Source organism: Hypanus sabinus, chromosome 17 (genome assembly GCF_030144855.1).
Source record: "Hypanus sabinus isolate sHypSab1 chromosome 17, sHypSab1.hap1, whole genome shotgun sequence".
NCBI lineage: Eukaryota > Metazoa > Chordata > Chondrichthyes > Myliobatiformes > Dasyatidae > Hypanus > Hypanus sabinus.
In genome coordinates, this window is record NC_082722.1 from 68,886,236 (window position 1) to 68,900,817 (window position 14,582).

Sequence of the window (14,582 nt, forward strand, 5' to 3'; positions counted from 1 at the left end):
AAAGTGCCTCCGGATCAATATCACCAGACCCAGTGTGGGTTTAGAGTATTCTCAGTACTTTTGGATTAGGCCTATTTTGCATGTCATTGGAGGACAACTGCCATTCTATACTGCTTTCTCCTCTCAGTGTTGCCTCCATCTTGTTCCTCACAGCTTTGTCCCGACCTGATCTGACCTGGCCCGGCAGGTCCTTCCCTTTCTGGGGCACCAAATGTATTTGAGTGCATATACATTTTGGTAATGCCTCTAATTGTGTTGTGAGAATCTTACTTCTGAGCACCATCAGTGGGATGTGCTTTCATGCACTTTATGCAGTCCAGCGTAGGTCTGTAGTCTAGTGTAGCTTTCTCTGCGTTTTTTTTTTAATTACGTAGTTCAGTCTAGTTGTTTGTATTGTGTCATGTAACACCATGGTCCTGAAAAACGTTGTCTCATTTTTTCTATGCACTGTACCAGCAGTTATGGTCCAAATGACAATAAACGTTGACTTGACTTGACTTGACTTACTTAGAGTATTGAGATCAGTTTTGTGCTTCTTATCTACGGAAAAATGCATTGGCGTTGCAGAGGGTCCAGAGATGGTTCACAAGTATGATTCTGGGAATGATAAGATTAATGTATGAGGTGCATTTATCTCTGTGCCTGTACTCGCTGGAGTTTAGAAGAACAATGGAGAGTTCTCAAAAGGGATTACCTCAATGGACACCTTGGCTGACATGGTTGAGTTGGGCTGAAGGGCCTGTTCCTCTGCTGTATAATTCTATGATTCTAACATTATATTCCATTAAGTGATTCCAAACTGATGGCCCTAGATACCATTCAATTGCAGCTAATTGTTTAACACTCCATAAGACCATAAGGCATAAGAGCAGAATTAGGCTATTTGGCCCATTGAGTCTGCTCTTCCATTCAAGCATGACTGCCTTATTAGCCCTCTCAACCCCATTCTTCTGCTTTCTCCCTGTATCTTTTTATGTCCCCTACTAATCAAGGACCTGTCAGTCTCTGCTTTAATTATGCCTAATGACTTGGCCTCTACAGCCATATTGGGCAATAAATTCCACTGTTTCACTGCAAACTGGCTGAAGAAATTCCTCTTCATCTCTGTTTTGAATGGATGTCCCTCTATTCTGAAGCTGTTCCTCCTGTCCGAGGCTCCCCCACTATAGGAAACATCCTTTCCACAACCACTCTATTTGGACTTTTTAATATTTGATATGCTTCAATGAGATTCCTCCCTCATTCTTTAAAATTCCTGTGAGTACAGTACTGAGGGAGCGATAAACTCTTGTCTGAATAAGGTCTTAAGCCAGCACTTCATCTACTCAGTTTGTGGATGTAAAAGATCTGGATACAATTCTGAAAATTCTAAAAATGAAAAATAGAGTTAGCTACTTACCTCTGCATACTTACAAAATAAACAAAGTGGTAATTATCACATTGCTGTTTGTGAAACTTGTCCTACACAAATGAAATACCATGTTTCCTGCAATGCAACATCATTGGTACTTCACACTCTGTAATAGTTTTTTTCCAGTAGTCAATGATCCTTTTAACTGGAATGGTTGGTGGGTGGAAGGAAGGGGAAGGGACCTTCCTGCAGCTAAGTATTCAGACACTTACCTGTCTGAGGTAAAGCAAATGGCTTCAGCTACATTGTTCAGTTCCAATTTGGCCAAGATGGCACTAAATCAGCAATGCGCACAGACTGGTGTCATCTGCCTACACAGATCTGCCTACTTTGCATAATTCCATTGTATGCAAGCACCACATGCATCACTGCTCTTCCAACCCTGGAGAATATTCCCAGAGGCACAGTTAGTCTGACACAGCAGAAAATCTGCATTCATCATGTCCTAACTATTGGCACTACACCACCAAACAGAACAACCAATGGCATTTGCCAACGACAATCTGGACTCTAGCAAGAGTGATACCTACTTGATTTTCAACTGGACTGTTGGATTTTGATAAGTCTGCCCTTTTTTCACTTTGTTGGGTGATACAAAGATGGATTTTGAATATAAAATCTAATTTTTCCATTTTGTGTAATTTATCAGTGAGATAAAGATTCTGAGTATTTATTTATTTGGTTGTTTATTTCATTGAGATACAGCGTGGAGTAGGCCCTTCAGTCCCTTGAAATCACAGGACAATTTACAATGCCCAATTAACCTATCAACCATAGAACCATAGAAACATAGAACATTACAGCACAGAAACAGGCCTTTTGGCCCTTCTTGGCTGTGCCGAACCATTTTTCTGCTTCATCCCACTGACCTGCACCTGGACCATATCCCTCCATACACCTCTCATCCATGTACCTGTCCAAGTTTTTCTTTAATGTTAAAAGTGAGCCCACATTTACCACTTCATCTGGCAGCTCATTCCACACTCCCACTATTCTCTGTGTGAAGAACACGCCCCCCCACCAATGTTCCCTTTAAACTTTTCCCCGGTAGTTCTTTAGACTGTGGAAACTGGAGCACCCAATGGAAACCCAAGCCGTTACGGGGAGAACGTACTGCTCTCACCACTCCTTACAGGCTGTGTTGTGAATTGAACCTGCGTGGCCTGAAATGTAAAGCACTACGCTACTGACCCAGTATATATCATTGTATATAGTATAATTAATAACAAAATCCTTAATTCTGGGAGAGCAAGGGTTTCCTGACAGCATATCATAGGCAGCACTTCCATCATCCTAATTTTTAGTTAGTTTAGACTTAACAACATTTTCTCACTATTGTGATGATTGTTTACCGTAATTTATGGAAAAAGTGTTGTCAATAAAGTACTTAGTTATAGTTCTTGTTTTGGGAATCCTTGCTTGCCCTCAGCAGTGCTATCTTACACTGGAAGCTTGCTCCAGCTGCTCCGGGCTTCATGTCTGCGGGCTCCGTGATGCTTATTCTGCTATGTCCTGAATTCTGGATCTCCTCCGGCTGCTCTGGGCTTTATGTCTGAGGATTCACGTTTGTTCTAAATGCTACTTGCTTACTTTTATTGTGTACATGATTTGTTTTTTTTTATCTCTGACTCTGCCCATTGTGGGTTTGCCTGTCTTCTTTTTTTAATGGGTTCTTTTGGGTTTCTTGTTTTGTGGCTGCCTGTAAGGAGACAAACCTCAAGGTTCTATAATCTATACTTATTCTGATAATAAATGTACTGTACATTGAACTTCTGAACTTTGAACTATTGGAAGTTCAGCAAGTCAGTCGGAATCTATGGTGGGGGATAAACAGTCAATGTTTTGGGCCGAGGCCCTTCATTGGCCTGATGAAATGTCTTAGTCTGAAACAATGACTGTTTATTTCCATCCATGGATTCCTCCTGACTTGCTGAGTTCCTCCAGCATTTTGTGTGTGTTGCTCAAGATTTCCAGCATCTGTGGTATCTCTTGTGTTCTCTATTGGAAAGTCATAGAAGCAGCACATCACATACCCATCACTTTGTGTAAGCTTGTCTCACAGAGCTAGTGATTGAAGATTGACCTTCCACTCAGTCAGTTACAGACCACAGAGTTGCTATTTTTCATCCATTTGCACTCCATCAGGCTATCATTGAAAAATTTACTACATTAGTAACAATATAGGAAGAGGAACAATCTGTCTCGCTCCTCAGAATTAGAGTAAGTTTCCTTTATCTTGCCTGTCAAAGCCTTTCATCACATTAAACATCTAATCTAGTTGTTCCACTGTCTTTATTACTCATAACCTTGTACTCTGCCTTAATAATTTAGCTATATCCTGGCAACATTCTGCACCATATCCAATTAATGCCAAGATATTTTTCCTGACAGTAATGAATATAATGCCTTGTGTGGTAATTGTTGATATTTCTGGTAAATTCAAATGTCCACTTGGATCATCACCAAAGAGGCTGTAAGGAAGCCAAAGCAATAGTAGAAGCAAACAGTCATTAGATACTTTATTAGATACATCTGCACACCTACTCATTAGGGCAAATATCTAATCAGCCAATCATGTGACAACAATGCAAAGCATGAAAGCATGCAGACATGGTCAAGAGGTTCAGTTGTTGATTAGACCAAACATCAAAGTTATGGAAAAGTGTGATCTAAGTGACTTTGAGCATTGGATAATTGTTGGTGCCAGATGGGGTGGTTTGAGTATCTCAGAGACTGCTGATCTCCTGGGATTTTCACGCAAACTATCTCTAGAGTTTACAGAGGAAGTGTGAAAAATTAAAAGCATTCAGTAAGTGGTAGTTCTGTAGGTGAAAATGCCTTGTGAATGAGAGGGATCAGAGCAGAACGGCCAGCCTGGTTCAAGCTAACAGGAAGACATCAGTAACTCAACTAACCATGTGTTACAACAGTGGTGTAAAGGAAATATCTTTGAATGCATAAAATGTCGAACCATGAATTGGATGGACAACAGCAGCAGAAGAACATGAACATAAACTCAGCGGACACTTTATTAGATACCTCTTGTGTCTAATAAAGTGGCCACTAAGTGTAATTAATATAAAGTGGATGAAGAAAATGAGCTGGGAGTTGGATCAAATATCAAATAATGCAAATGAAGTCTATTCCAATCATTGAAGGTCATTTTCTTGCAATAAATATTGAAATATCCAATAATTTAAATTAAGTAACATAAATAACAAGTGTTAATTTAGTACTAATAAAAGTAATCGAATTACCAACTTGAATTAAGTGGCTTTAAATTAAGAGTGGCCTAGTGAAGCATGATTTCCAAGGGGTTTTTTTCAGTAGGGTCTTTGGGGAAAGGCTTGATTGATTGATCGATCAATCGACTGCCTCCCTCTAAGTGCTGGCAGCTGTGACCTATCTATGTGATCAGATTGCAGTCTGCTTACAGTGGCGATATTAAAAGACCAATTATTGAGCTGAGTCCTCTTTTTTAGCAATAATGTGACCTGTGCTAATTATCTGCAAGTCAGCACGGATGCTTATGTTGGGCTCTGCCTGGTCTCAGTAGATGGTATGTTCTAGTCTGGGACAGCCCAGCTGTTGTCCCCATTCCTTTGCATGGGCAGATTTTTAAAAGTATTTATTAATTAATTGAGATACGGTGCAGAATCGGCCCTTCCAGCCCTTTGAGCCGTGCTGCCCGGCAGTCCCCCGATTTAATCCAAGCCTAATCACAGGACAATTTACAATGACCAATTAACCTACTAACTGGTATGTCTTTGGACTGTGGGTGGAAACCAGAGCACCCAAAGGAAACCCACGCAGTCACGGGGAGAATGCAAAAAATGGTTACAGGCAGCGCTGGGAATTGAACCTGGGTCACTGGTACGGTAAAGCATTGTGCTAACCATTATGCTACCATGCTGCCCTACTGTGCTATGCCCTGATGCTGAGACATCCATCAACCATTAGAGTATTGTTGCTCCATTATTAATCAGGAGTGATTTGTAATTACTGGTTCCTAAGGTGGGAGTGGTAGTGCGGATAAGCTCCCACTGCCTATAAAGTGCTGCAAATGGCGTGTGACTCTAACAGCCTCTGACAACCAAGTCCAACTCTTGGCCTTCATGTGTGGCTTAGCTACTAGGCCTGGTGGAACTGTTTCTACTGACAAGAGAAGGGGCAAAGGTAGACCACTGGCGCCTCAAAACCAGTTGCTTTGGGCAGGTGGGGCTCGCCAGCCTTGGACGGGAGCGGCCTAGGAGAAGGAAAACTCTGATTTTAAACCTCGCTGCCTTGTGGCCATACCCACTCATGGGAAAGACTTCGGGAGTAAACCCCGAGGAAGAAATCTGGAACCAGTGTCCCTCAGGCAGTTTGATGTTATTTACAGCTTCACTCTGGCAACCTCTGTGACGATACCGGTGCCAAGCTGTATTGGCGCTTGCCCTTCCCTTGGACTACATCAGTGACATGGAGAGGGGAACCATCTGCGTGGGCAACAGCCGACTTTTTTTAATCTTCCCACCCAGGACTGCGCCCTGGAGAGGACACAGTGCACCAGTGGCGTAAACCCATGAACCCATAGTATCGATGGCTGCCTACTACTACTACTTTGTAATTACAGATATCATTGTAAGGGAGTAGTTGTCATTTATATGTAATCCTCTCTCTGTTTAGGTTAATGTAGAACAGTGCAGAATAGAAACAGGCCACTTGGCCCACAATGTCTGTGCACAGCAATAAAGTGACTATAAATAACAAAATAACAAAACAAATGCTGCAAAAGAATGGAATAATGAGGTAGTCATAGATTCATGGGCTGTTCCGAAATATGATGGTGTAGGGAAAGAAGTTGTTTCTGTATTGTAAGGTGTGGATTGTCAGCATGCCAAAGTAAGCTTACCTTTCTCCCTGCACTTGATCTCACCATTCTCGGAGTATTCATGTCAATCTAAAATGAATAAATATTTTTTGCTATGATGACAATCCTTACAATGTAGTGGCTAGTTGTTTCTTGTTCACTGGGTGGAGGTTCCTTCTCATAATCAGCATATGAATTTTGCATTCCACTGCTGAGATTTTAGTGCTCAATTCAGGTCATTGGCACAGCACTGACCTCTGTCTATACTTCTTGATGCCTCTGTAAAGCAGCCGGCCTCTTCACTCTTTTCCCTCCCATCAAGCAGAAGATACAAAAGCCTGAAAGCACATAACCCCAGGCCCAAGGATGATGTCTGGAGTTCAAAGTAAATTCTATTATCAGAGGACATACATGTCACCACTTACAACTTATTCTTTTTCCTGTGGGCATACTCAGCAAATCTATAGAACAGTAACAATAACCGGATCAATGAAAGAGCAAGAGCATAGAAGAAAACAAACTGCAAATGCAAATATAAGTAAATAGCAAGAAATAATGAGAGCATGATATAACAAGGTAAAGAGTCTTTAAAGTGGAGATCATTGGTTGTGGGAACATCTCAATAGATAAGGGTAATTGTCTTCTTTTGTCCAAAGAGCATGATCGATGAGGGGTAGTAACTGTTCTTGAACCTGATGGTGCAAGTCTTGAAGCATTTGTACCATCTACCTGATAGCATCAGCGGGAAAAGAGCATGGCCTAGGTGGTGAGAATCTCTGATGATGGATGCTGCTTACCTAAGGCAGCGTTTCCTGTGGAGGTGTTCAATGGTTGGGAGGGTTTTACCCGTGATGTACAGGGCCAAATCCGATAACTTTTGCAGGACGTTCTGTTCAAAGGCATTGCTGTTCCCACACCAGACATCATGCAGCTATTCAATACAAGAGCCTCAGGACTCACACCACCAGGTTCAGTTAATACCCCTAAACTATCAAACTGCTAATGTAAAGGTGATAACTTCACTTAACTTCACTTACTCCATCACTGAAATGTTCCCACAACCTATGGACTCATTTTCAAGGGCTAGTCCTCTAATATTCTTGATATTTATTGCTTGTACATTTATTATTATTATTATTATTATTATTATTATTATTATGTCTTCTTTCCTTTTATATTTGCGTAGTATAGTGTCTTTTGCACATTGGTTATACGCCTTGTTGGTGCAGTTTTTCTTTGATTCTATTATGGTTATTGGATTTATTGAGTATGCCCACAAGAAAATGAATTTCAGTGTACTATATGGTGACATATATGCACTTTGATCTATGTAACAATTTGATCTGCATGAGTAGTATGCAAGACAAGATATTCACACCACGTGTAGCTTGGTTACATGTGGCAATAATAAACCAACACAAATGCCTGTACTATGGTGGCATCAGGGGAGTGTTGCAATGATGTAGTTATCTTCCCTCAGATTATGCCTTAATCTAGGGTCCAGTCCAGATTCTAGGTGTATGCAAGACATCCCACTTTCCTGATGAACTTCCCTGAAATTTTTGCCAACATTCCTTTCATGAATATGGAGATACTGTATTCAAATAGGCCCATTCACTCACCAAGTCACCAACCAATCCCAAGCACCCATTATTACATTAATTCTATCCTAACCCATTCTACTCTCCCTGTATCCCCAATTGTTCTTCCCCTGATTGCTTCACCTATTTGTGCACTGGGAACAATTTGAAGAGGCCATCAAGGTCTACAGTTTTAAAATGTGGGAGGAAACCAGAGTATCAGAGGAAATACAGGGATAACTTACAAATTCCACACAGACAGCCCCCAAATCAGGATTGAACCTGGATCACCAGGACTGTGAGGTAGATATCAAATGAAATAATTTTCGGTTATTTGCATTTCAATTGATAATGGTGACTTCGGCTGCTACGCTTCTTTACGATACAACAGGGATCATAATTCTTAAATACCTCAAGGAATAGGGTAGTTAGGGTTCATGAAAATGGTCATGCAAATTTGTTTCTGTTTTGTAAGTGTTGCAATTAAAATGTTTTTGTTTTAGGAGTCTGAGAAGATATGGTATGTCACCAAAGACTCCTACAAATTTCGATAGATGTTTGGTGGAGAGTATTCTGAATGGTTGCATCACAACCTAGTATAGAGTTTCCAGTATGTTAGATCACAAGTTGCTGCAGAGGGTTGTACTCTTGACCAGTTTCACCACGGTCAACTCTACTGACTATTGAAGACAGCTTCACGAGGTAGTACCTCAAGAATGTGGTATCCATCACAAAGGGCCCTCACTATCCAGGTCATGCTTTCTTCTTATTACTATCAGCAATGAGGGGTTACAGGAGCATGAGAACCCACATAGTGATTCAGAAAAGCCAATTTATTTATTTTTTCTATCTATCTATCTGTCTATAATTTATTCATTTATTTACTAATTTACTTATTGAGTTGAGTTATAGTGTGAGAATAGGCCCTTCTGGCCCTTCGAACCACGGCAACCCCCTTTATAACCTGCGCCTAATTATGGGATGATTTACAATGACTGATTAACCCCCCAACCGGTAGGTCTTTGGACTGTGGGAGGAAACCAGAGCACTTGAAGGAAACCCACACAGTCACGGGGAGAACATACAAACTCCTTTCAGACGGCGACAGGAAACATTTCCACCATCAGATTTCTGAATGACCCATGAACTCATTATTACTTTGTTTTGCTTTGTAATTTATAGTGATTCTTTGTCTTTGTAAGAACATAAGAAATAGGAGCAGGAGTAGGCCATCCAGCCCATCGAGCCTGCCCCGCCATTCAATAAGATCATGGCTGATCTGTCCGTAAACTCAGCTCCATCTGCCTGCCTTTTCTCCATAACCCTTCTTAAATATATTTAGTGAGGAAGCCTCAACTGCTTCTCTGGGCAGAGAATCCCTCAGATTTACTACTCTCTGGGAAAAAGAGTTTCTCCACATCTCTGTCCTAAATTTTCTCCCCTGAATCTTGAGGCAATGGCCCTTAGTTCTAGTCTCACCTACCAATGGAAACAACTTTCACAGAAAAAACAAAAAACAGCCAGACAGACATACTTTATTGATCCCGAGGGAAACTGGGTTTTGTTACAGCCTCACCAACCAAGAATAGTGAAGAAATATAGCAATATAAAACCATAAATAATTAAATAATAATAAGTTCATCAGTTAAACATAGAAAACCTACAGCAAAATACAAGCCCTTTGGCCCACAAAGTTGTGCCAAACATGTCCCTACCTTAGAAATTATTAGGCTTACCCATAGCCTTCTATTTTTCTAAGCACCATGTACCTATCCAGAAGTCTCTTAAAAGACCCTTTTGTATCCGCCTCCACCACTGTTGCTGGCAGCCCATTCCATGCATTCACCACTCTCTGAGTAAAATACTTACCCCAACATCTCCTCAGTACTTATTCCCAACTACCTTAAACCTGTGTCCACTTGTGGCAACCATTTCAGCCCTGGGAAAAAGCCTCTGACTATCCACACGATCAATGTCTCTCATTATCTTATGCACTTCTATCTTATCAATCCCTTTCGAACTTTTTTATGTTTCTATAAGATCCCCTCTCATTCTTCTGAATTCCAGAGAGTATAGTCCCAGGTGACTCAACCTCTCCTCATAGGTTAACCCCTTCATCCCTGGAATCAACCTGGTGAACCTCCTGTGCACTGACTCCAAAGCCAGTATAACCTTCCTCAAATATGAAGACCAGAACTGCACACAGTATTCCAGGTGCGGCCTTACCAGTACCCTGTATAGTTTCAGCATGACCTCCCTGCTCTTGAATTTAATCCCTCTAGCAATGAAGGCCAACATTCCGTTTGCCTTCTTTATAACCTGCCAACTTTTCGCAATTCATGAACAAGCACTCCCAAGTCCCCCTGCACAACAGCTGTATTGTTGCCTCAAAACAACAAACTTTGCATCATCTACTGCACGATGGTGATAATAAACCTGATTTTGATTTTGAGTTGAGTGAAGAATCTGTTCAGTGTTCCATCATTCACATCCAACGCTTCCTATCAGGAGATGTTTGCCACTTGTTGCACGGCAAAGCATTTAGCAACAGGCTTGTGTCTAAGAGCAAATACCCTTCAGATTTTATGGTGAACTCACAAACCAAGGGAAACATCTGCATCAAGCCCTGTGTTACAAGTTGCAGTTAGGCCAAAGACTAAACTTAGTTGTTTTGGCAAATGGACAAACTATTCCTTGTTTCAAAACTCTCAGATGAAGACCTACTTCTTATTTGGTTTTCCAATGAAACTTCCTGTCTATTTATCCTGCTCACTTCCATGTTCCATTCAATAACTTTCTGAGTGGATTTTAAGTGTAAATTCTTTCGCATGAGTGATTACAACAGCATCAATGTTGTAACACAATTCATTTTTTTTTAATATCCTTGGATTAAAATTCTGGTTGATCATTATTTTCGCTTTCTTCCTGTTTCAGACTCTGGAAGCGTTCGTCTCCCACGCAACACATTGCATACTAATACAGCACTCTGCACGCTGTAGTGAGTTGAACCATCACCTGACACATTTGGCCAGATCAAAAACAGATGAATTTGCTACTAAAATAGGTGCAGGAACATGGGTTTGATTTAACTTGACTGCAGAATGCTTAATGAAGGCAAGATTCAGTCTCCATATGAACCTTCATTCCAAAAGTCTACCACAATCCAGATAATGTTGCAACACCATAGAGCTGATAATTATTCCATGACTTGATTTAATATCTCTGGCAATAGACTGAAGGAAGTAGAGCTATGTTATCATGAAAACGCAATACAGAATACAGCTTTCTAATGAGCTCTATCAACACTAGAGGGAATTGATCAGTAATTATAGTCTGATTATATTGTTGATTGTGCACTTGGAAAATAACTGGGAGCATTTTGATCTAACAAGGCAAATTTCAAAGTACATTTATTATCAAGGTATGTATATCAATACATAGTTAGGGGCGGCTCAGTTGTGTAGTGGCTAGCACAGTGCTTTACCGTTCAAGCGATGCAGGTTCAATTCCCAACTCTACCCGTAAGTACATTCTCAAAGTGATCGCGTGGGTTTCCTCTGGTTGCTCCGATTTCCTCCCACAGTCCGAAGACGTAATAATGGCAGGTCAATTGGTCATTGTAAATTGTTCCATGATTAGGCTAGCACTAAATTGGTGAATTGCTGTGCGGTGCGGCTTGAAGGGCCAGAAGAGCCTACTTTGTTCTATTTCTCAATAAATAAAATAAATAAATACAACCATTTGTTACATTGAGAAGTGAGTCACAACAGTACTACCATTGATTTAAAACCTACTTTTTTAGACTTGATAGTTCTAATGGTTGTTGTTTATATAATATTTCAGTGGCAATTGAGTAATATTGTAAATATATTGTTTGATTAAGTATTCTTGGTTGTTTACATAATTCATTGTGGGTTATGTAAAAATAAGTGAATTGCATACGTCTTTACACCGCCATGTCATATGCACCTTGCTAAAGTAAAAACAAAGTTAGAACATTATTCTCTACTTTGTGTTTTTACCTTAAATTAGTTTTATGCTATGCAGTTACAAAATAAAACAATGGGCAGCCAAAATAAAATATTGCAGATGCTGTCAGTCTGAAATAAACAGAATGTGCTGGGCTTTGAGGCCAGGCAGCATCTGTGGAGAGGTAAGGGGTCAATGTTACAGGTTGATGATATTTTGCCACAACTGAGACTGTACAAATAGCGTTAAACTGCTGATTTCCTATCTGTGTAAGCTGGAGGTTATTTTCCCTTCTCAAGCAGGCAAAGAGTGACCAGGAAATTTTACTTGATTACCATTGCTTACAAATGATTCTCCTTGCCTGGTGGAAAACCGATTGTGCAGTGGATGAGAATTTCTCAAATGTTGCTATAGGTACCTTTAAGTTAAGACCCCTTGCATCAGTCAAGATTTTCAATTTTTCACGTGATTAATGATTAAACCATAAAAGCTTGTTCAATGGAAAATGAGACATAGCAAGTTCATTTTATCATCAGAAATGCGTGGAAAGAAGACTTACAATTGAAACAGAAGTGTACGACTGTGGCTCGTTGTTTAGTGGAAATCTGATGGTACTGTTGGCATTTGCTTGGCAGGTGGGATTTGAGAATGCTTGGAAGGGCCGTGACATAGAATGTGCAGAATGCATGAGATGAGTTTTGTGGATGGAGATTCAATTCAATGAGACCCTTCATCAGGACTGATGAAGAGTCATAGATGCTGCCTGGCCTGCTGAATTCCTCCAGCGTTTTGTGTGTGTGGCTTCGGCTTTCCAGCATCTGCAGATTTTCTTGTGTGTGTGACTGGCCTAAGTCCCTTTGTTATGAGCGTTCAGCTTATAGTCAGATCGCTGTTGCATCTGAGGAGGTCCGGGAAGGAAACTCAGATCGTTGAAGTGAAGCAAACTTACAGAGAGATAGAGCCTCCTGGGAATGAAGAGCTTTGGATCTTAATGATGCAGTTATCTCTGCCACAACTAATAAGTGGGAAAAGACAGATTTGTCTTCTGGAAAGTATAAAAGAAAATCATTAACGTGCAGGTTATAGCTTTGGAACCATTCTATCTAATATTGTAATTAAATCAAGCACAATTCAGGTTTAAAATGAATAATTGTTGCACTCATAACATAGAGCATTGCTAACCAATGACTCCTATCATAAACCCATGAAAGATGACTCAAAATCTTTATATCAATTTGACTGCTGTTGCAGCTTGTTAAAATAAATTGTTCTGAGTATTGAATAATTGCTAAAATTGCAGGAGAATTCATTAACCGTGCTCCCGCAACACACTCCTTGGGAAGTTAAAACAAAACTCCCTGATATGCATGTGAAAATTGTTGGCAAAGCAGTTAAACACATCAGAGAGGAAAAAACCTCAGAATTAAATATTCCTCAGAAAACCCACCATGAAAATCTTGATGAGTGCCCGTGGTAGACTTTGTACTTAAGGCTCCCCACCCTGTTAATGAGTGAAGAGGGAGCAGTTTTCCTCGTACTGCTTTGAGTCTAGTTTTCAAACAGGCAATAAACAGATATGTCCTGGCTGGTCATGCAGAACATCTTGCCAGATAGAGAGCTGTTCTGGAGCAGTTGTAAAGAGCCTGTAAAGAGAGCAATTATCAGACTTAGCCCCTGCTTTCATGTTCAGTTGTTAATGATTGACTGATCTAAATCTGAGTTACAGTTTGATGGAGTCACAAGTAGATAACCTGAACTGATAATCAGATCTGACAGGAGCCTGGAAAAATAACTTTTTTTCTTGTGAACTGTGAAGAAACCTGGAGTTCACATCAAACAACGTCCTTAAACGCAGTCTGACGTGTCAGCCACGGATCAGTGGCCAGCAATCTCACCTCTGGGTCAGAAGTCTTTGGCTCAAGTCCCAGCCAAAGACTTGAGCACGAGATGCAGGCTGATACTTCAGAGCAACATGGAGGAAGAGCTGTGTTACCTCATGGGTGAGTTATTAAACCAGGGATCTGTCTGAAGGACATATACTTGTATAATCCCATGGTACTTTTCCAAAGAAGAGTAGGAGAGTTCTGAAAACATGAGACATTCTGCAGATGCTGGAAATCCAGAGCAATAAACACAAAAAGCCTGAGGAAATGAATAAACAGTTGCTGTTTCGGGCTCAGACCCTTCATCAAAGACTTGGCCTGAAACATCGACTATTTATACATTTACGTGGATGCTGCCTGGCGTGCTGAGTCCCACAGGCAATTTGTGTGTAGCAGAGTTCTACCTAAGCTGCTGTCCAAAATTGATACTCCTGTACTAAAAGAGTGGCTACTGGGTGTATGCTTGTGGTCTTTTGCTGCTGTAGCCCATCCACTTCGAGGTTTGTCATATCGTTCATTCAGAGATGCTCTCCTGCACACCACTCTTCCAACGCATGGTAATTTGAGTTACTGTCCCCTTTGTGCCAGCTTGAAATAGTCTGGCCATTCTCCTCTGACCTCTCTCATTAACAAAGCGTCTTTGCCCACAGAACTGTCGCTAAATGGATTTGTTTTTCACACCATTCTCTGTAAACTCTAAAGACTGTTGTGCATGAAAATCCCAGGAGATCAGCAGTTTCTGAGATACTCAAACCACCCGTCTGGCACCAGCAATCATTCCACGGTCAAAGTCACATAGGTCACATTTTTTTCCCCAATTCAGATGTTTGGTCTGAACCTGTTGACCATGTCAGCATGCTCATATGCATCGAGATGCTGCCACATGA

The 14,582-nt window shown here is 40.8% G+C and overlaps 2 long non-coding RNA genes across 2 annotated transcripts in view; both read left to right on the top strand.

Annotated features, from left to right (window-relative positions):
* Positions 1–14,582, top strand: part of LOC132407027 (uncharacterized) — a 163,227-nt gene that overhangs the window by 60,515 nt on the left and 88,130 nt on the right. The gene's annotated exons all lie outside the window — the stretch shown is intronic.
* LOC132407026 (uncharacterized) overlaps positions 13,554–14,582 on the top strand; it is a 49,481-nt gene continuing 48,452 nt past the window's right edge. Inside the window, exon 1 of the long non-coding RNA XR_009516346.1 lies at positions 13,554–13,812. This is a non-coding gene — a long non-coding RNA (uncharacterized LOC132407026). The remainder of the gene's footprint in view (positions 13,813–14,582) is intronic.